The sequence below is a fragment of the Aricia agestis genome, chromosome 6 (genome assembly GCF_905147365.1).
Source record: "Aricia agestis chromosome 6, ilAriAges1.1, whole genome shotgun sequence".
Taxonomy (NCBI): domain Eukaryota; kingdom Metazoa; phylum Arthropoda; class Insecta; order Lepidoptera; family Lycaenidae; genus Aricia; species Aricia agestis.
The window spans coordinates 10885011-10905897 of NC_056411.1; the positions used below are offsets into that span (position 1 = coordinate 10885011).

Here is a 20887-nt window from a genome sequence, read left to right on the forward strand (position 1 = left end):
TTTTGTGGTACTTTTTTTGTAACAATGAGAAAAAATACCGTGAGATTTGCCCCCGGTCACGGCAAATCTCACGGTATTTTTTCTCCCCAACGTAAGATTAGATGAGATTTGACTCGACCCCGTCCCCCCTTTAAACACCTCACGTAATTTGTGGATGCCTTTCTACTCATGCTAAAGGTTCCAATACTTATTAACAACGTACCTATAAAAAAAATATCAATATATTATTATCATCACTTACAAATTTTTATAGTCCACGAATACGCGCCCCACCACTTTTTGGGTGAGCATTTTTCCCTTTGACCGTGACGCTTTTTCTTAATTGGTCTATTTATTGTAGTGTGAGCGTACACTTAAGGTAATTAGTGTGTACCGATAACACTCAAGATTGGCGAAAGCATAATATGTGTGTAAGCTAATCGTTTATAGTACTTATATTATACTACTAGCTGTCCCGGTGATCTTCGTGTCACTTTAAAACCTTTCCTGGACTTCTCCGAATATTTTAAGACTAAAATTAGCCCAATCCGTTCAGCCGTTTTCGAGTTTTAGCGTTACTAACACAACTGAAAATCCATTTTTAAATATATACAGGGTGTAACAAAAATAAGTGATAATACTTTAGGGTGTGTATGTGTTCCTTGTAGAGAGTTCACTGTGAAAGTGGCAGCGCCGAAAGACCAAACATTTTTTTCACTTTTGTTTGGGGAAACTCGTGACGCTCCGGCCTTTGCCCATACAAAAGTGAAAAAATTTGTTCGTCTTTCAGAGCTGTGAACTTTCACAATGAACTCTCTACAAGGAACACGTACATACCCTAAAGTATTATCACTTATTTTTGTTACACACTGTATACTAGCTGTCCCGGTGAACTTCGTGTCACTTAAAAACCTTCCCTGGACTTCTACGAATATTTTAAGACTAAAATTAGCCCAATCCGTTCAGCCGTTCTCGAGTTTTGCGCTTAGCAACACATTCAGCGACTCATTTTTATATTATAGACTAGCAACCCGCCCCGGCTTCGCACGGGTATAAAATATAAATAGCCACTGAAAAAATTATTAAAATCGATTCAGCAGTTTTGATTTATACTCATTATAGCGGTCGCCCGCGGCTCCGCCCGGTGCAAAAAGCATACCCAGGATTAAGACTCGGTCAGCAAAATGATTGCCAGGTCAATTCACAGACTCCGACACTAAATCGACGACGATATATGATATCGACCTATAATGAATCCGTCGTCGTCTACGCAGACTGCACACTGCACAGATTGTCTTCCTCCCGCACGCGCACCCTCGCCTTGGTGACGCCCACTATCGTAATATTTTAATTTCGCCATAACTTCTAAACCAAACCTCCAATTTGAATCATTCAAAGACCAAATATTATCTACATAAAATTTACTTAATGATGAAATAATTTATTTTGATAAGGATTATTAGCATGTTGAGTAAAATAAATGCGTTTAAATGTAGTCCAAAAAAAAATCAAATTTTTAAATAAAACAATGGTTGTTGTGCTTCACTTGACATAGATAGGTATAGAGTGTCGCGGACATTTTTGTAGATAATTATAAGATCTTTATTTACTTAGAACATTGTATGGTTCTATCTTTTATAGTTTAGGCAGCGTACACAAAATAAGTAAATTTTCTGGTTGTTTCCGAAAAACTAAAATATCTTACGGAACCCTATATTTTCCAAAATAAAAAGTAGCCTATGTTACTCGTAAATAATGTAGCTTTCGAATGGTGAAAGAATTTTTAAAATCGGTCCAGTAGTTTTTCAGCCCATTCATTACAATTAAACAAACAAACAAACAAACATACAAACAAACAAACAAAGTATACCTCTTTATAATATTAGTATAGATAAACGATTAGGGGTAGTAGTGGGGTACGTCTTCGTGGATTGCGCGGACTATAACTATGTACAGCAACTCTTGTCTGAATATAGAGCAAGTAGTAACAAGTATTCAAACGGTAACTTTGATCAAAACGTACTGCAAAAAGCTCCATATTATGAACATATTAAACTACGTTCAGGAAGTCGACAATAAGACAAATAAACTTATACAATACAGAACAATTAATTAAAGGTCATGTTTTATCTTTATGTATCGTAAGTAACCTCTACTAGTTCCTCCAATTCCTGCCTATGTGACATTGTTCGCTATTAATAACTATTGTAGTCATAAACTAGTATATATTGTAGTCTTATATAGAGACATTGTTAAATGCGGTAGCAAATTATAAAATGGTGTGATAAAGAATTATTGCATTGTCATTATTATAGTATAGTATGTTGCCCGTAGCTTCGTAGATTTTTGTGAAAAAAATATATTACTTTTGACCCAAAATTATGCCAAACTTTTTCTAAATGCGTTCAGTGTTGAGGGAAAAAACTACCTTTCTTGGGACAAATATGCCAAAACTTCTTCTTAATCCGTTCACCGGTTTAATCCTTAACCACCTGTCATAGGTCTCACAGACCCCGCTGATATTATTTTTGTTAATATTTTTGCGCCGGAGTGTTGTATCGACTCGTTGGCTTTTGTACCTTTTTCCTGCGCCCCTAGCTATCGCCCAACGGCTCGACGAGGTTAGGCATGCATGCATTTATCTTATAACGACTTGCGGGGGTCTGAGAGACCCCTGTCAGGAGGTTACGTAAGTTTTTTCGACTGTAATTTTTTATTGTTTTGGAAATAATGGCTCTTAATTAAGTTCTTATTGAGCGTTGGTTGGACCAAGGTCTGACAAATGATGAAAACATACCAAACGACGAATGCAGCGATGTGGAGCCGGTCAAAAATAATCATATTGTATTGGAAGATAGTTCATAGTGGAGCGTCTGATTCCGAATGCGAAGAGCCAACTGCAGTGCAAAGAAGCTATACATCACAAAGTTATATTCCTTCGGAAAGTGACCAAGAGTTTTCATTTGAGGATGATGTACCAATTAACGGAAATTCGATCTAGACCTAGGAAGAATGATTATTTAGCCAAAAATCACTTTAGTTGGTCATCTGCCCTGCCTGAAATTGCATTCTAGTGAACTTATCTGTGCAGCTACATAGACAAAAGGTTGAAAGCTTTATGTTTATTATGTTTAATGTTTATGGAGAAACTGGCTAAACAGTTTACGAGATCGCTAGGGCACATTGTGAAAGCAATGTGAAACTGTAAAGTGATATCAAGAATCCTTCAGATTAACTTGACCCTCCAGCAGATATCCCATGCTGCAGCACTGATGAAGAGTGATTGGCAATTCGTAAAAACTGTTCCACTTAAGAGTATTAAAAAACATAAAACACAACACATGTGTTTTGAATGCTAAGTAGTAAGCTCCTATAATTTGTCTTGAATGCTAAGACAAGATCTGTCTTCACGGCCATAAAAAGCTCTAAGTTTGGAGCCTGCAATTTTTTAGAATTAGTAACTATAATGAGTTTTATTATTTTTTTAAAAGTTACTTGTTAATTTAATTATATAAAAAACGTAAGAATAATTTCTTATCAATTTAATAATTTTTTTTAGAAATTATTTTCTGAAAGTGTTAGTGAGTAAGCCAAAAACACGAAATTGTACCAAATACTCGTATGGTGTATTATTTGAAAAATGTTGTTGATATTCAAGTTTTTAGGGTTCCGTACCTCAAAAGGAAAAAACGGAACCCTTATAGGATCACTTTGTTGTCCGTCTGTCCGTCCGTCCGTCTGTCAAGACCCTTTTTCTCAGGAACGCGTGGAGGTATGAAGCTGAAATTTATATCAATTACTCAGGTCTACTGTCCCTTGAAGCTGTGAAAAAATCAAACTTCTAAGCCAACGCAATCAAAAGATACAGCCGTTTATGCCGCAAATTTTCGACACTTGCAAGGGAATCAAAACCTACAGGGTGCTTCCCGTGAACTCAGAATCTTGAAATTTGGTACGAAGCAACATCTTATAGCATAGATAAAGGAAAAATTACGAAAACCATAAATTTTTAGTTACATCACATAATATATTTTTTTTTAATAATTTTAAACTTACTACCCATTTCCTCATAAACGCGTAGAGGTATTAAATTGAAATTCATACCAAATACTCAGGTCTATAATACCTTTAAGCTGTAACAAAATCAAACTTCTATGTCAACGCAATCAAAAGAAACAGCAATTTAAGCTGCATATTTTGAAACTCGCAAGTACTCGCAAGGGAATCAAAACCTAAAGGGTACTTCCAGTCGACCTAGAATCTTGAAATTTGGCATGAAGCAACGTTTTATAGCACACATAAAGGAAAAATTCCGAAAACCTTAAATTTTTAGTTACATTACAAAATATATATTTTTTAATAAATATAAACTTATTACTTTTTTCCTCATGAACGCGTAGAGCTATCAAGTTGAAATTCATATCAAATACTTAGATCTAATTGACGAACTTTGTAAACCTTGCAGGTTTGTACGGAACCCTCGGTGCGCGAGTCCGACTCGCACTTGGCCGGTTTTTTATTTTTTAAACAAAGAGTTTTAATAGTGCCTAAATATTATAATTTTTTTAATGAATATTTGCCTCCCCCTTTTTATTTATTGTTATCGTATGTTTTATAGCCGGGGTCCCACAGACGTATGGCAGGTGGTTGTGTGACAATTATATGTGCTAGGTGGTTAAGGGTTAAACTTAAAGCAGCACAGGCTAACAGGCAAATAGATGCGTTTTCGAATTTTTAGTAAGTCAGTTATTACATAGACGGTTATTATAATCATTTATTACTTACTAGATGACCCCATAAACTATGTATCACTTTTCTCCTAAACATTCCTTGGATTTCCACGAACATTTCGAGACTAAAATTAGCCAAATCGGTTCAGTCGTTCTTGAAAATTCATTTTTAGGGTTCCGTACCCAAAGGGTAAAAACGGGACCCTACCCTACTAAAACTTCGTTGTCTGTCCGTCTGTCTGTCTGCGTGTCTCCAGGCTGTTACTCAAGAACCGCTATAGATAGACTTCTGAAATTTTCACAGATTGTGTATATTTGTTGCCGCTATAACAACAAATACTAAAAACAAAATAAAGGTAAAACGTGATTTTTTGGCCTTTTTTGCTCGTAATCAATAATGACAACTGCAGCTTGGCACTTGAAACTTTCACGAAATCCTTAATAATATTTGTACTCAATAACTATTAATAAAATTAAAATAAAATAAATATTTAAGAGGGCTCCCATACAAAAAACACAATTTTTGGCCTATTTTCGCTCTAAAACGAATTTGACTCGCACTTCGTTAGATTTTTATTTACTTACATAGAGCAGAGGTTCCCAAACTCCTTTGTTTCGTGGTCCATTTTAACCCTCAATTCACTAGGTGAAATTTACTGACGTAAATACTTTTTATGAGTCCCTGGGACTCAGATATTTTAAATGTATGTTTTTACGAAATAAAACAAATTCCATCAACATTTTGTTTAAAAATATTCTTAAGTACTTAGTAAATTACAAGAATAAATAACAAAAGTAACCAAACTTCTGAGATCCTCTTGAAAATTAAAGAACAGGCAGTTATCAGTCTTTTAAAACCATTATATTTTAAATGTTTCTCTAAACTAACAAATATTCTAAAAATTAAAAAGAACTTAACGTTTTTAAACCAATAAAGGTACACAAAATAAGATAAAATAAACATTAATGTATGCCTCTATACTGAGAAAAAAACCTGCAGTGGGTTTCTACCACTATCTAAAAGCTACGTGGGCACATCTTTTTTGAGCAAGTAAAACATATCGGCTTTAGACATTTTGTGCACAGATGAGCAGTTTTTGTTCTCTTTTTGTAGTGGCATAAATAATAATACTTTCCCTCCTAGCTAACTTGTTTCACATCTTCAGGAATGACATTTTTTCGTCCAAATCTACTTGAAGCCAGGCTTCCAGAATAGAATCTGCTCCGTCTTCTCTTAGATATATAAAGTCATGTTTTTTGGAGCCATTTTACAATTGTACAACAGAAAAATCAAGCATACATAATTTAAAATAACGGTGAAAAATCATCATTTGAAAACTTTAACTTATAAAAATAATCATAACGTAATTCACTAGTATCAAATGAGTGCCTGGGACTCACTCGGGATGCCGAGTGAGTCCCAGGGACTCATTTGCCGAGAGGATGAGTGCGTACATACCATATTTGGTGATTTATCGTCATAAATCACCAAATATGGTATGCACGCACTCATCCTCTCGGCACGATGTCGCCCGCGTCACCACATGAAGGTACTGAGATGTGGGGGAAAATAGCTGCTAAGGCCGGTATAAATAGTCAGTACTCAAGATGCGTCTCGGTCTCAAGACACGGTTCAGGCTCTGTGATTGGTTGGCTGTCTAAATTTGGACCAATCACAGAGCCGAACCGCGTCTTGAGACAAGGTAGCATCTTAAGTACTGACTATTTATACCGGCCTAAGACTTTTGAACTAAGGCCGTTTAAAATTTTGATGTAAGTCCCTGGGACTCAGGAAGTGAATTAAGGGTTAAAGGTGCTTGTGCCCCCCCCCCCCCCCCTCCCCGCCCTCCCTCTACAATACTAACAAATGAAACTTGCTATTATTTTAAGTAATAGTCGCTGTGCTTTTCAACAAATTATTCGCCTATGCCAGGGATGGCGAACCAAATGGCACACGAAATTTTTAGCACGTCTATGATCAAAAAATTACTATAGTGTTTAGGGGCATTACATTTTTAAAAACACACGTCACGATTACAAACAAAAATATTACTTAATGGCACATCTATGACATCGCTTTAGAAATTATTCAGAAAAGTGTCACGTTTCCACGATATAGATGCCGATAATATGGAATATATGCAAGTTCTTCCAAAAACAATGTTTGAGCTTCTTATGACTTTGGCTGCCTATATTTATAGAAGTCAAGTCGGGTCACCAAATACATTTTTATAGACCCCCGACTTGTTGACCCCCATTTTTTTCCACGTAAGCGTAGACCCCTGTCGGGCTCCCGTGGACCCCTGGGGGTCCACCTGGACCACTTTGGGAATCAATGACATAGAGGATAAATAATTAGGTTGTAGATACATAGAGTTTTTCTACCTTTACAAATAGCGTCATAATTAACGTAGTTTTAGATAATTAATTGAATTAAGAGTACTCTGTAGTATCCTTTAAGATAAAACGTGATTTTCATTCATTTTACTAGGAAAATGAAATCATAGCAAACACGCTAAGGTTGTAACTAAGCTGTGGTAGCACGAAAGAATAATTAAATATAATATACTTACTTGAAAATAATATTTATTAAGATCTCTGTGGCTCTGTGTTTGAGCTCGTGGTAGCTCAAGCAGGATTCATCTGGTGCCCGTAACACAAGTCCTCCTGGTACTTACCATGGGGCCAGTCTGATGTGATGTGAAGCATCCATAGATAAAATTCGTTTATTACCCCTAGATTAGGAACCCTAAATTTTTTCCGGGATAAAACTATTTTATGTCCTTTCTCGGGACTTAAGGTATTTACTTTAGATTACGAAAGAATTAATAGTCGTGGTCAGTGGTCACTCGTGGTCACCAACCAACGCGCAACGCCTCCGTGATCCAATAGTTCAGTGGACCATGCATGGCTCTTGACTTGGAGGTCATGGGTTCATTTACTGCTCACACTTGGGATCTAAAATCCTTCCTACCAATATTATAAAGGCGAAAGTTTGTTTGGATGTATGGATGTATGGATGTTTGTTATTCTTTCACGCAAAAATTACTAAACGGATTTTAATGAAACTTTACAATATCATAGCTTATACATCAGAATAACACATAGGCTACAATTTTAACCGACTTTCAAAATGGGGGAGGTGTTATGTTCGTTTTCTTATGTTCAACGATTACTCCGCCGTTTGTTAACAGAATTTCAAATTTTTTTTTTGGTATTTATGGTGGTATTATATTCACAAAAGTAGTGATCTGATAAAGGATCCATAAGTAATAGAGGGAACTCCTCAAAATTTATAGGGAAACATGTGGCGACTTCGGTTTCGTGAGAAGTATTCTTAGCATATGCTACCAACAAGTAAGATTTTGCACCGAGGTATACCTGGTATACCGTGGTTCGGAAGGTGCTGAGAGAACTCCTGATTCTTTGGAGTTTTGGAGTTTGGGAGTTTCGGCGTTGTTTTAAGAACGGAAAGCATATGCTACTATGCAAATTACATTCATCATCATCATCATCATCACTACCATATTATACCATGCATCTTCCCATGGTTATGACTTATGAGCCTATAATGACCCTGTTATTGGTACTTTTCATAGTCTTTTAGATCGAGACTCGAGTTTGTCAAGCGATAATTATAACAAATCTTTAATTACTTACCTAATATTATAAACCTGAAGAGTATGTTTGCTTGAATGCGTTAATCTCAGGAACTACAGGCCCGATTTAAAAACTTATTTCAGAGTTAGATATCTCATTATCGAGTAAGACTATAGGCTACATACATTATCACGTTAAGACTAATACGACCGAAGAAACTCAGGAAAATGTGGGAAAAATGGGGGAAATATTAGAAATTACGAACTACTGGAGCAATTTTTATGGCAATATTTGGCACAGATATAGAGTAGACCAAGTGAAGGGAGTAGGTACATAAGCTATTTTTATGGGAAAATGTACGGTTTCCGTACAATTCCTAATTTACGCGGGCGAAGCCGCGCGGGACATCTAGTAACATTATATTGAGAAACTTCCTCCTTGTTTGAAGTCGCCTAAAATCATTCATGTGTGGCGAAGTTTCAATGAAGCTAGCTTTCAAGTGGTTTGAATTAAACCAGTTTTAGGGACGAATAATATTGTAAATGCGAAAGTTTGTCTGTCCGTCTGTTACATCTTCATGCCCAAACCGCTGAAACTGTTTTGCTGTTGGTGTGTATAGATTCTTTGAGTTCCGGGAATGGACATAGGATACTTTTTATGCGGAAAAAAAAGCAAGGTACCCGCGCGATAAACGAGATTTGTCGCAATGAAGTTACGGGCGTTGTCTAGCACCTGCACCCGTAGAAATACGAAAGTATAGACAAACAGCGGAGATAAACTAAGGGTCCCGTTCCGATCTTTACCGCGGCTACACGCGATCGTCAAAAAATCAAATATAATGGCCACTTTATGACATAGACTATAGTCCTAAAAATTCAAATAAAATCCTACATTATGACGTAGACTATAGTCTATGTCATAAAGTGGCATTTTAATTAAATTCTTGTCGATGGAGGCTAACCGCGGTAAAGAAGGAACGGCCCCTTCAGTTTATCTCCGCTGTTTGTCTATACTTTCGTATTTCTACTGTCGCCATGCTACGGGTGCAGATATTGAATGAAATTAATATTTTCGATAAAAATAGCTTACAAGTGGTGGTCTGGAATTTACGTCAATAAAATTTATGCTTCCTCATTAAATACTCAGTAAGTTCTCAGTCGCCCTTTATCAACAGGAAAATAACTTCATTTTGAATTAGTTTGACGTCATAGATTCTGAGAGATCTCTTGACTGAGGAATTACTTTCTGTCTATCCCTACTGTCGAATGTCGATATACATATTACGAGTCCTATCTAGTCTTTCGAATCTCTGGTTGTCCCGCTCGTCACATACAAAATTTTGGCCCCTGTATAGGATTATCCTATCCTACTAATATTATAAAGGCGAAAGTTTGTTTGGATGTATGGATGTGTGGATGTGTGGATGTGTGGATGTTTGTTACTCTTTCACGCAAAAACTACTGAACGGATTTTAATGAAACTTTAGAATAATATAGCTTATACATCAGAATAACACATAGGCTACAATTTTAACCGACTTTCAAAATGGGGGAGGTGTTATGTTCGTTTTCTTATATTCAACGATTACTCCGCCGTTTGTTAACCGATTTTCAAAATTTTTCTTTTCGTATATAGGGTATCATCCCAATTTGGTATTATATTCACAAAAGTGGTGATCTGATGAAGGATCCATAAGTAATCGAGGGAACTCCTCAAAACTTATAGGGAAACATATTGTGGTGACTTCAGTTTCGTGAGAAGTATTCTAAGCGTATGCTACCAACAAGTAAGATTTTGCACCGAGATATACCTGGTATACCGTGGTTCGGAAGGTGCTGAGAGAACTCCTGATTCTTTATAGATACAAGTTTGGGAGTTTCAGCGTTGTTTTAAGAACAGAAAGCATATGCTACTATGCAAATTACATTCATCATCATCATCATCACTACCATATTATACCATTTCATAGTCTTTTAGATCGAGACTCGAGTTTGTCAAGCGATAATTTAAAAAAATCTATACCTACCTAATATTATAAACCTGAAGAGTATGTTTGCTTGAACGCGTCAATCTCAGGAACTACAGGTCCGATTTAAAAACTAATCTTAGTGTTAGATATCGAGTAAGACTATAGGCTATATTATATTATCACGCTAAGACTAATACGACCGAAAAAACTCAGGAAAATGTGAGAAAAACGGGGTAAATATTTTTTATGGGAAAATGTACGGTTTCTGTAAAATTCCTAATTTACGCGGGCGAAGCCGCGCGGGACATCTAGTAATAAAATATGTAAGTACCTATGTCTCAAGTTTAATATAACTTGAGACATAGAACGAAAATGTTGACTGTAAGCATTCAATTAAAGCATATTAGCGTGGTAAAGTCAACGGTGTCCTCAAAATAAATAAAAAATTAAAGGAAGCGACAATTATTTCCAGCCATAAATATTAATTTATGTAATAATTCTATTCTTTGAAATATCTATTGCAAGTAGGCCACAATTAACATTGCTTTTCAACGACAATATTTAAACAATGACATTTTTTGTTTTAAATAATTATAGTTGGAATACTTTTGCTATTTTATATTTGCTCTTCCAAGTCTAAAATCATAACTACACTACACCGTTGCTTTGTATTGCCGTTATTGATATCGAGCATAAAATAGCAAAATAATCACGTTTGTTGTATGGGAGCTCCCCTTAAATATTTAATTTATTTTGTTTTTAGTATTTGTTGTTATAGCGGCAACAGATATACACATTACACAATCTGTAAAAAATTGAGATTTGAGAAGTCTAGCTATAGCGGTTCTTAAGTTACAGCCTGGAGACACACAGAAAGACGGAGAGACATCGAAGTCTTAGTAATCTAGGGTCCCGTTTTTAGCTTTTGGGTACGGAACCAAGTACTATTATAATATATTCTGTGACAGAACCCTAAAAACTGGGAAATATATACCTAGAGCCTAGAGGTAGTATAATATTTGAGCCCGCTAATCCTACTGAGTACTAGAGCAATTCTATAATATCACAATAGACATAACTACCAGTAGTTCGACTGCAAAGAAACGGACAGGTTTCAATATCTGTCAAATTCGTCGGGTTTCACTAGGATTATGAACGGAATGTGCCTCGCGCTGGCTGATATAATTTATTTTTAAATATTTAAAATAAAGATTTCAAAATTGGATTCTGACAATTTTAATCGCATGTGCCAAAACACAAACAACAATACGACCAAAGAGGAACACGTCCAGCGAATATGTCATAGTTTTAAATTCGAAGGTAACAATTTAACAACCCTAGCGACGATTTTCGTCATAATACGTCAAATTAAAAAATTTCAACATCAGTTCTAAGTCGGCATACTCTATCATTTTGTCTACTCTGATAATATTGTCTTGCACAGAATAATAATAACAATGTGCCAAATTTCAAAAGTGTGCATATACCTAGGTATGTATTTTTTTAGGGTTCCGTACACAAAGGGTAAAAACGGGACCCTATTACTGAGACTTCGATGTCTGTCCGTCTGTATGTCTGTCTGTCTGGCTCCAGGCTGTATCTCAAGAATCGCTATAGCTAAACTTCTGAAATTTTCACAGATTGTGTATATCTGTTGCCGCTATAACAACAAATACTAAAAATAGAATACAATATTTAAGGGGGGCTCACATACAACAAACGTAATTTTTTGGCTTTTTTGCTCGTAATCGATAATGGCAACTGCTAGGCACTTGAAATTTTCACAGCATCCTTAATTGTATTTGTACTTTATTAAGTAATAACTAGATGACGCCCGCAACTCCGTTGCGCCAAAACTCGTTTATCGTGCGGGAACCGTACATTTTTTTCGGGATAAAAAGTTAGCCTATGTCCTTTCCCAGGCTCAAAGTATCTCCATACCAAATTTTCACCCCTTACAACCCTTTGTTCCAGTAAAAAAGTAGCCTATGTCCTTTTTCAGGCTGTAGACTATCTGTATACAAAATTTCATTACAATCGGTTCGTTAGTTTTGGCGTGAAAGCGAGACAGACAGACAGACAGAGATACTTTCGCATTTATAATATTAGTATGGATTATTAGTTTCTATGATACCTATAACTGGAACATTTTATTACAACTTGTACCTAGTAATAAAATGTTACTTATATCCTAAGATCCGACCGTAAAATTCTGCATGAATCGTTTTTTTCGATCAAATATATTTCAAAATAATCTTTAGAACGTATAGAATGGATTAATGTTGGGTTGCCTTGTTAAAAGTAGCCGCAAGTACCTCTAATTGAGCAAAATGAAAGCCCGTAATACAAACTTGCGTGTATTCAATAGAAAAGTAAGAGAATTAAAAAGGAATGACATTGAGGAATGACAGGACAATACACATAAAAATAAAAACGCCTGTTAAATAAAAATAGCAATCTTGCGAGTCCTCGACATCCTCAAATAATGCCAGGCATAATAATTGTAGGTTTGTCATATACAAAAGTGATGGCAACCCCAGTTTGCGGCTATCGTGCAACTGGCAACCATGGATATTCATAAAACTTTAATTTGGTATCAAAATTATTAAAAAAATCGATGCTTCAATTTTGATGAAGAACTATGTCTGTTGACGGGCTGGCGACCCTAGGTTGCGGCCGACTTAGAGCTGGCAATCATTTATACCTTATTTTCTCACGTCATTTTCTTTCATGTAAAATTTACTAAAAAAAAATATACATGCAAATTATGCATTTATCTCATGAACATTCAACTTAATTAGAGGTACTTGCTGCTACTTTTGACAAGGCAACCCAACATTAATCCATGCTATACGTTCTAAAGATTATTTTAAAATATATTTGATCGAAAAAAACGATTCCTGCAGGATTTTACGGTCGGATCCAATACTATTAGATGTTTATTAATATTATGATGAATGGATTAATGATAATAATATTAATAATTGTCAATAAAATAATGTGTGATTATTTCATTTACTAGGTGTCACATAAACGTTTTGTTCAGTTCTGTTCAGTCTTCTAATTCAAAGATAGACCCATTGTGTGCGGACCAAGCATGTTCGAAGATGAACTTCGTTAAAAATAATTTCGGTCTCGACATACTGATGAACATGTAGCAACAAAAATTGTCACTTTTCTCATTAATACAAATACCTTTGTAATTTCCGTAATTACATTTGTTTACTTAATTTCTCATCTCTGGGCAGGAGCGCCAAAATACCAACTGCTTCCTCTGGATCGTATCCAACGAAGGGCTGCTCGAATTGTTGACTGCCATAGTGTTTCAAACAGCTTGGACCCCCTGGAATTACGCCGAGATGTTGCTTCACTCTGCATCCTCTATCGGTTGTATCACGGGGAGTGCTCTGAGGAATTGTTCGGAATCATACCACCTGCAACTTTTCGCTATCGTCCCACGCGAAAAACATACCATCCTCATCACCTTGATGAGTGGCAGTCTTCCACAGTGCGTTTTTCGCGTAACTTTCTGCCGCGCACTGTAAAACTCTGGAATGGGCTGTCACCAGCAGTATTTCCGGACCGATACGACCTGCAAACCTTCAAGAAAAGAGCGTATACCCTCTTAAAAGGCCGGCAACGCACCTGCAGCTCTTCTGATGTTGCGAGTGTCCATGGGCGACGGTAGTTGCTTACCATCAGGTGACCCGTTTGCTCGTTTGCCCCCTTATTTAATAAAAAAAAAAAAAAAAATTATTATAATGTGCGGACCGCGAAGGTCATTTTATTTCTTAAAACGGACCCCGAGCGAAACTAATTGGTGAGCCCTGCTTTAGGGTGTATAGATGTATGTACTGTATATGAGTCCCCTGTAAGGTTCACTTTTAAAGTCGTGGCGCTGAAAAAGCTTTAAACTTTTATATGGGCAAACTTATGAGTTATAGTAACTAAACACACCGGCAAAATTAGAGGAACATAACAAAATTTTCAATTTTTTTTTAATTGTTCACTGATTTTTATATATTTATTTATTTATTTACTAATTGATTATTAAAAAATAAATTTTATATAAATTTAGGGAATAAAAACGTGAAAAGTAGAAAAAAATCAGCAAAAATCAAAAAATTAAGAAAATCTTTGAAATTTCAGTAGTAAGTTTTTAAGATAAATTCTCCATTTTTATTAAAGAAATGCCATGTTAAAAGCGTGTAATGCCTTCTATGGATCTCAAGAGGGCCTGGATACGCCATTCCATGCTTGCATTTTAATTGTCAATCATTTCCTGTGGGATATTCTCCTACTCCTCCAGTAGCGCCAACTCGAGCTCCTGGACACATTTTGGAGCTGGAGTTTTAACTCGTACCGTTCACCCATTGATGTGCCACACGTCTTCAATCGGATCCACATCCGTAGACCACGCTGGCCTCTCCACCTGGGCTACGCCAGCATCGTTTAGGTAATAATGCCCGATTTTCTTACTCTATGGACGCACATAAAATTTAAATTACTATCTAAAACTGTGTAAAAGGCACACCATGCAGTTCCAGGATGTCGGTGCTATAGCACTGTACTGTCAAAGTACCATCATCTATAATCATCAGCTCCATGCGGGCTCCAAATCATATGCAACTCCAAACCATTACGAAGCCTGCATCATAGGCCACTGTTTCCGGTAAGTTTGATGGCCTGTAGCTTTCCTTATAATTTATCCACATTCTTTATCGCCTGTCAATACAATGTACACAGAATTTGCCCCCATCACTGTACAGCACAAGATTTCACTCACTTGTCTAATTTTGATGTTCACGCGCAAATCTTAGCCTGGCTCTTCGGTGTCCTGTCTCAAGTTTTGGTGCCCTTGCTGGCACTTTTGAGTTTAATTTAACTTCTTTGAGTCTTCTTCTTACTGTACAATCACTTACACGTTCATCTTGGACCTGTTCCGACAGGTTTCGTGTCTGCATAGCAGTTTGAGGTCGATTTCTTAAGTTTTGTTTCCTTGCAAAATGGTCATCCTGAACCATTGTCACCCGATATCTGCCTTGTTATCGTCTCCGAACGTAAGATCCATTCTCTCTGAAGCGTTGAAAGTTACGATGAACCACGGAATCCGACACACCTAAGGCCTGACTGACCGAACGGTAGGTGTGACCTTTCTCTATCGTGGTTACAGCTCTAGCTGTCGCGGATGCTGGGAAATCACTAATTTTGTATCTAAGCAATGTGTTCTTCCAAAAACCAAACAATCAAATGAGCTGAGCATACCTTTCACCCCGCTAAAACGCCATTCTTATCAGGAACACTTACAACGTCAATAATCGAAAAACACTTATTAGGGCATAATTGCTATAAAAACCTGTCAACTTGCCAGTTTTGTTCAATATTTTATTTCTTGAATGAGCTTAGAAGCTATAAAAAAGGCTTTCAGACAGCCCGACCCACTTGATTTCAAGTTTTGGCCCTTTTTACCTGTGTTCCGCTAATTTTGCCAGTGTGTGTAGTATAGTAGCAAACAATTAACAAAACAAAATTTGCTGTTTCCGCAGAAAGAGCAAAATGTTTTTGCTACTTATTAAACTCTTTGTTTTGTTACCTCCTTGTTTATACCAAGTTTATTCGTCTATACTGTATGCATGTACTTCATCTGATAAGTATCTTGTTTTAATATTCCTTAGTTCTATTATAATTTATAAACCACGCAATAATTGTGATGTTGTTGTTACGTAACGTCTTCATTAAGATCAATTAAAAGCATTAGTAAGTATACAATGTCGGAATTGACTTGGGAAATCCTTAATTAGAAAAATGCCATTAGAATTGGAAATAATTTGTACCAAACTCAGGTACTTTTCCGTCTATAGAAACGCAACTGCAAAAATACAAAATCTTTATTCACAAACGTAAAATACATTATAATAACAGTGTTTGAGACCCCCTTTTAAGTATACCTGTGTTAGGGGAAATAGAAGAAGAACAACTTACAAGTAGCATAATATTTGGTTTGACAGACTTTAAAAAATTTAATTCTTCGAACATAACGAACTCTGATGAGACTCTACTATACTCCACTCCGGCTAACTTGTCGCTAGCGGTCCTTGACTCCCTGTCAAAAACTTGTCATTTTCCATATAAAACCACGATAAACAATATTTGACACTTCATTGTCAATCGCGGTTTATATGGAAAAAGACAAGTTTTTGACAGGGAGTCAATGACCGCTAGCGACAAGTTAGTCCGAGTGGAGTATAGTAACTAGTTAATTAAAGATAATATCTCTTTTGCAAATTTGTTACTTTGCTAAAGAACGCGTTTGCTGGAATAGTTTAAAATAAGTAATAATAATGTATTGAGACTTTGAGAGATACAGTTTTATAAAAAGCTAATATTTGCTAAAATATTTAACGGCAAAAGTTCTATTAGTTAAAGATTGAAAAAAAATGAATAAATAGTAAAGTTTTGAATAAAGGAAAATAATATCATAATTCCTAATTTTTACTAGGGCAAAACATTTTTTTACAGCTCTGAATGAAGGAAAGTATTATGATTATCTACTAGGGCATGTCTTGAAGGAATTTATCCTCCTACGCATGGACAATCCGTCTGAAGTCTTCAAGGTTCGATAGGGTAGAGCCAGAGTCAGTAGCCGCTGCGCTATATTTCTTGGCGCACGCGCAATGCAACCTATTGAATTTAAATTTAGAGGTTGACTTGAAAATTCGAAATTCGAATTATCGAAGTCGATTAAGTATATATTTTTAAATATCGAAGTCTGATAATCGAAGTCGATTCTGTTAAATTAAATTTCGCGCGCGTTTTTTGGCGTTGTTTTAGTGTTATAGTGTTTACAATTTGCCGGTAAGTTTGATTTTTTTTAATCATTAACTAGATCTACTCACAATTACTAGGGCTTATAATTTATCATCTATTATGAAAAGGATTAGGCTTTATTTTTTCTGAAAATAATAATTATATATTGGTACCTAATCAAAATTAATTTATCCTAATTATAACGCTTGTAATAATAATAATATTTTGTTATAATTATAATAATTATTGTTTTTCGATTAGGTACTCCCACTTCTTTAATAAAATTTTATACCATTAATATCGTAAAATCTTTTCAGTAACTACTCAAATTTCAGACCTTGGATGTTGAAATTAGGAAGTAGAAAACCGTCATTAAAATATTTAAAATTTGCATTTTTGTGAGATGTAATTTTATTATTTTATTCTTGAGTGTAAAAATTAATTAACTGATTCTTTTTGAACGTTTTCAACTCGACTACGTCCTGCGTCACTTCGCTGGGCAACGAACAAAGAACTTTAAGCTTCAGTACAACTTGTTCAAAAGCTCCTTTATTTCATACAGTTTAGTGAGGTAAAAATGTTTTTCTCGTTTAGTGTTTTTGATGGAAATGTTATGTTGAGTAATGCATTACTTTTCGGGAACCAGGGGCCGTAGCCAAAGTCCCTTTCGTTAAGAGGAGTCCACACCGCCCTTTTTTCCATACAAACGCTGTCCCCTGTTTCCTCCCTGGATAATGCTAGTAGAGTTATAATTTTTTTCCTGAATATCTATGGCCACTAATACAATGTCCCTATGTTTTCTTTTTTTTCATAATTTAATTATTAAATAAGATATGAACGTTCAAAAACCCCAAAAAAATGGCCAGATGTTCCGCTGTGTTTAAACGTCCAGAAAACAGATTTGGCTAGATTATCCAAAAAAAGCAAAACATAGGAACACAGCTCAAGCCTTTCTTTAATCTTTAGTGAAAAAAGTTCTTAAATCGGTTAAGTTTTGGAGAAGGAATCAGGGGACAGCGAATCGTTGATTTTCTGCAGTTGTCTCTATCGTTTTCTGCGGTATAGGCTTGAGGTAAGGGAGACAGCTATAGAGATATTACACGTACTTTTTTTTCATTTCTCTAGCCCCTGGTGTATCCTCTTAAAAACGACGATGAAATTCGTTATCAAAATGTATGGGATTTGACATTAATCTTCGAAAGCGAAATGTCATTTAGTTACTTATGTTAAACCGCATACATTTTGATAACGAATTTCGTCATCGTTTTCAACGAAAGATACTTTCTCTAAGGGAGAAGAAGTTGGCAGCTATTATTAGCTTAATTTGTAATTATTTAGTGCTTTGATGAAAAGCTAAAAAAACCGAAATAATATTTTTGTGCAACTTAATATTTACATTGTTTACATCCCGTTTCGTGACGCATGCCTGGCTAAGGCTATTTGTTTCCGCAATCATTCATGCAATTTAGGACACGACTAAAATTGTTGGCGTTGAAATGTTAATTTTATATGGTAATTAAGGTGCTATAGTTTTAGGGTTCCGTAGGAACCATAATGGTTTAGGTGTGTCCGTCCGTCTGTCCATCTGTCTGTCCGTCTGTCTGTCTGTCTGCCTGTCTGTCTGTCTATCTGTCCGCGGTTTTGCTTGAGACTATAGGACCTACAAAGCTGTAATTTTGCATGAATGCACATAATATTAATGATGCCAGCAAAATGGTACATGAAATCTTAAAAAAATATTTTTTTTTATGGTACGTTCCTTACAGTCTACACTCTACACATCAAGCGGGGATGATTTTTTTTTCGCGTCTACCCCATCGTGTGGGGTGTCGTTGGATAGGTTTTTAAAAAATTATGAGTATCCATAGATTATTTTCCGATTTAGGGCTCTGTTTGTGAAATATAATATTTCATTTCAATCATTCATCAAGTGGAAAAAATCGTTAGAGTCCAGTGTTCTCTCCTTCTACCAGCTAAACGGTTAATTCTGGAAATGTAAAAAAAATCATGGGAGTAAGAAATATTCTGAATTTAAAAGGAAAACTATCACAGCTAAGAAGACTTCATAAGTTTTTGAGTGATAGTCACTGATCAACTAAAGAAACACGTTTCTGGAATGACGAATATCTAATGGTTAATATTTTACCAAAATTACACATAAAAAACCCAGTTAAAGCAATTTTAGGAAAATAACACGAAAACACAACAGCACTCTTTCACATTCCTGGCAAAACTCGGTTCTATTAGTTTTTATTATTCGTAGGGTGTATAGTCATTTAAATATCCAGTCCAACGTTTTTAAGTGTAAACAAAAAAAATACTTGAACAAATTAATGTGCCGTGGTTACATAGTTAATTGTTCGGTGAACAGTCATTTTTAAATTGATAGCATTATCACCAATGATCTTTGCCATTTGATTTAAAAAAACAAGTTACGAATTAACCCTCAAATCTAAAAAAAGTCACGTAGCGGAAAATTATCGATCCACTGGCTGACCATCCCCGGTTGACACGAATTCTGTGACAATATAGTCGCAGTCCAAAGAGCATAGATAATAAATTATTGCTGGCTGAACGCCGCTTACCCTTTGCTTCAGTGGAGGGAAAAAAACAAAAGGATTATTCATGTGTACAAACAAGGCCTTGCAAAATGAGAATAAAATTAACTAGCTGACGCATTATCTAACTGTTTTATAAGTACTCTGTATTTACATTGTTTATTTTTTAAATTGAATTGAGTGTGCGGTTATACTTAAAGGAAAGACAGTTAATTGATTAAGAAATTAAGTAAATATACTGCAGATTGAGGGTTGGTTAAAAAAGTTAAATTCATTTCGGTCAATTCGTAACGCGGAGGGAGAGAATACCTCCAATGTGGAGCAGTCAAGGAGCTACATTTCAAACTTCAATTATTATCCCCTCTCGCGCAGCGGAATTATTATAATAATATTATGTTTCTGCTGTTTAATTTTCTTCTGTTGGCACTACCGGAGACCCGGAGTGCAAGCCGTTCTCTTTTATTGCTAACATATTATTTATTCACATTATAATAAATTATGTAAACAGTATAGGTACACCTAGAAGTAGAGCAAGTCTGGTTCATAACCGGGTAAATGTTTGCATTGTTTTGCACAAAAAGTGACATTGAAAAGTGAGCGACGCGGAATGGGCCGCTGCAGCGGGGGTCAATATCCGTAGCATTATACTTAGTTAAATGGACGGTGTTATGTGAGGTGAAGCAAAAAATTATAAAAAACGGATTTACTTGTCTACTAATTCTTTTTTTTTTATTTAAAATTTATAATATCCTGAGCTCTTTGGCTTCTTATAAAATGCATTTATTAAAAACCTAAAGTGCCCAATAATCGCTTTTACTTCCAATTTTTCATCTTTTGTAATCAATTAATAATTGTACAAAACGCATGGTAGTGCGATTGAGACTGTGAGAGTTCGTTCTTTAGTAGTGTACGCAGTTATACCAACATGGATTTGTTGGGTGACCCTATCTAATCTGAGTGTGAAAATTCACATCGAAATTGACATTAATATTTTGATGTAAACGTTTATGTAGTAGGGCGAATAGAAAAAAATTATTCCAACGCATGGTTCATGCGTAGGCTAGCATAACGTCGTCACTCCTTTCACTTTCCAAACACACCGTGCGAAGTTCAGGGTCACAATGTGGTTCTAGCTATAACGCTACACTGCACATTAAAAGTCGGAAAATGCACTTTTTCTATTTTTTGTAATATTTAAATGAATTCTTTCAAGTTTTAACAGTTTAATCCATAGTTATATTATA

General features: G+C 35.7%; 1 protein-coding gene across 1 annotated transcript in view; it reads left to right on the plus strand.

Annotated features, from left to right (window-relative positions):
• Nucleotides 1-16928: 16928 nt before the first annotated feature.
• Nucleotides 16929-20887, plus strand: part of LOC121728379 (protein spinster homolog 1) — a 40102-nt gene continuing 36143 nt past the window's right edge. Inside the window, exon 1 of the mRNA XM_042116553.1 lies at nt 16929-17133. The gene's annotated coding sequence lies outside the window, so the exon portion shown is untranslated. The remainder of the gene's footprint in view (nt 17134-20887) is intronic.